We start from the raw sequence: 3021 nt of genomic DNA, 5'->3' as shown, positions 1-3021 counted from the left end.
TAGGGGAGTTTTTACCTGCCATTGTTTATGTAATAACTGCTCGGGGGTCATGTTCTGGGTATGGGTCTCTGGAAAGCGTCTAGAGACAACTTTTGTTGTATTAGACGCTATATAAATAAAATTGAATTGAATATTATTATTATTATTATTATTATTATTATTATTATTATTATTATTATTATTATTATTATTATTATTATTATTATTATTATTATTATTATTATTATTATTATTATTAAAACATGAAAGACACCACCCTCAAGGAACAGGAATTGCCTACTCCTGGTCTAAATTGTATACAGCAGTGTTGTCCAATCCTGGTCCTCGGGGCAAACCGTCTTGCATGTTTTTAATGTTTCCCTGCTTCAGCACATTGTGATGCAAATAGCTGTGTGTCATCAACAGGGTTGTGCAGATGTTGATAATAAGCTGGTGAAGACCGTCAATTAGAATCAGATGTGTTGAAGCAGGGTAGTATCTTAAACATACAGGACAGTGTGCCCTGAGGACCAGGTTTGGAAAACACCAATATACAACAACATGCTGGGTAGGTGCTCTTGAAGACCAGGGTTGGTGACCTCTGATCTAAAACATGCAGGGCAGCGGCCTTCGAAGATTGACTTTGGACACCCCTGCCTTTAAGTGGTGGTTGACAAACTCTAGAAGAGATCAGTGGTGATTGATGTGGCAATCCCAAGCAACAGCAATATCAAGGAAAAGGAAAATGCGAAGGTGGAGAAGAGATAGAAAGGTTTTGGGAGCTGAAGACAGCAGTGGTTCCGCTGGTAGTTGGAACCCTTGAAACTCTCTTCTTCAGGCTGGGAGAGTGGCTCCACGAGAGCCAATGACCAACAACAGACATCCCAATCCAGAAGAGCACAGTTCTTGGGACCCAGGCTTCTGGCAGAAGAGGGCAACTTCCCACATTACAGATATATTACACATAAAAAAAGAAATTAGTTTCTATGGAATAAGCAAATGTTCCTTGTTCCTTTAATGAAAACAACTTTTCTCCAACAGAAGCTCAACCTGTCCTCACTGTGTCTGCATCAACACTTTCACTAACTTCATCGGTTCAACACTTTACGAATATAGTTCACCTTAATTCTTTTATTATTGGTGTAGTGACATAAAACAAACGATCTATCTATATAAGGGATAGACATTTTCTGTTTTAACTACCTTCAACAAAAACCAAATGTCTCCAACAGCATCCAAACCTGTCCTCACTGTGTCTCCATCATGGCTGAGTCCTGGAGTCTCAGTGACTCTGAGCTGTGAGGTCAAACATCCGTCTGCAGGATGGAGCTTCTACTGGTATAAAGCTCTTCCTCAACTACCAAATCTGTCCTACATCTATGAGCTGCTACCTGGTAGCACCAGCGGGACTGCACAGGACTCCTACATCATTGTTGGACAGACACACACAGCAGGATATGCATGTAGAGCTGGACGAGGAGACCCAGTGATCTACACTCATTACAGTCAGACTAAGATGGTCTGGTCTGCAGGTCAGTTTCTACACCTGTTTATTGTTTTCCCTCTCTGTCAACACTGATGTTTTCTGCTGCTGTTTGATAAACTACAGGCTCTCTTTTATTGGTTCTAGATGTTTTAGGTCCTGCAATGTTACAGATGTATAAACGATACATCACCATGAGGTCTGATCCTTCATGATGGTTTGTTTTTCAGATCCTCATCCTTCAGCGTCTCTCACAGTCCTGACAGAGTTCAACACTTCAGTTCTGACTCTGTCTCACTGACCTGTGAGGGAAACTCGACTGAGTGGAGAGTGAGAGATTCCAGTCTTGACACCAACGTGTCTACCTGTTCAAACCGGTGGACAATGACCGGATGTGTTGTTCATATACTGCAACACAGTAATACAGTGTACTGGTGTGAGTCTGGATCAGCATTCAGCAACGCAGTCAACATCACTGGACAGAGTGAGTCTCATCACAGTTTTTCAAGATTACTGTTTGAGACTTTGACAGATTCATCATCAGAATCAATCTTTTAAGGCTGTTTAGAAATCAGTGATAATTTGCTAAACTTTGCAGCAGATTTCAAATCTTTATCCGAATATGAAATCTGTACAAACATTAATGTCTCAAAAAGCAGAATAATATTTTCCCCTCATTTCTGGATTCAGAAATCTGCTAAATATGTAACAGGATGTACATATTAGAGGTCCATGGCATATAAAAGAGAGTTTAAAACAAATCCTAATCAGAAGTTGAATGTTCATATTTTCCAGATAATGACGGTATCATCCTGGTGAACCCCGTCCATCCTGTGACTGAAGGAGCTTCTGTTAGTCTGAGCTGCAGACTGAGAGGACAAAATCTACTTTCCAGTGTGTTTTTCTATCACAATGACCATCTTATCCTGAATGATGGCAGAGGGGAGCTGAATATCTCTGCAGTGTCACAGTCACACGAAGGTTTCTACAAGTGTGAACATTCAGGAAACGTTTCACCACAGAGTTGGATGGCAGTTAGGGGTGAGTAAGATGTAAATATTTGATGTGTTTTATTTAATGAACCTCTTTGTTGTTTAAGTTTAAGTATTTGTAATCTGCAATATAAATAACATGAATAACTCTTTGATGTAACTGTTTCCTGTAGTTGTGTCCAGGACTGAAAACTCTTCATTTCCTGTTCTGTTCATCGTTGGAGCCGTTAGTGTCCTTATTATTCTTCTGCTCTTGTTGTTTTGCTACAGACGGTCTAAGGGTGAGACCTTTTTATTCTCATACTGGATGAGATTTTAGTTTTCAAATGCTGTCAGTCATAATTTATATGGATATATACTGATTTTATAATACAAACCTTTACGCTGACAAAACACACAACTTAACTATCTGAAACATTTGTCTCATTTTCTAGATTCATGCTGCATCAGGTTGGTACATATCTATTTCATTTTAACCATAAACCATCAGTTCTTCTCTTTTCTGTGTTTATTTAACTGTGTTTATTGTGTTTTAGGTGGATCCAGTCAGACAGCAGTCAGAACTCC

At 39.4% G+C, this 3021-nt stretch overlaps 1 pseudogene; it reads left to right on the top strand.

Moving 5' to 3' along the window:
* Nucleotides 1-1198: 1198 nt before the first annotated feature.
* On the top strand, nucleotides 1199-2796 carry LOC133420475 (low affinity immunoglobulin gamma Fc region receptor II-like; annotated as a pseudogene).
* The last annotated feature ends 225 nt before the right edge of the window (nucleotides 2797-3021 follow it).

The sequence above is a fragment of the Cololabis saira genome, chromosome 20 (assembly GCF_033807715.1).
Source record: "Cololabis saira isolate AMF1-May2022 chromosome 20, fColSai1.1, whole genome shotgun sequence".
NCBI classification, from domain to species: domain Eukaryota; kingdom Metazoa; phylum Chordata; class Actinopteri; order Beloniformes; family Belonidae; genus Cololabis; species Cololabis saira.
Note: the sequence above shows the minus strand (reverse complement) of the source record. Positions and strands in the feature narration are given on the sequence as shown.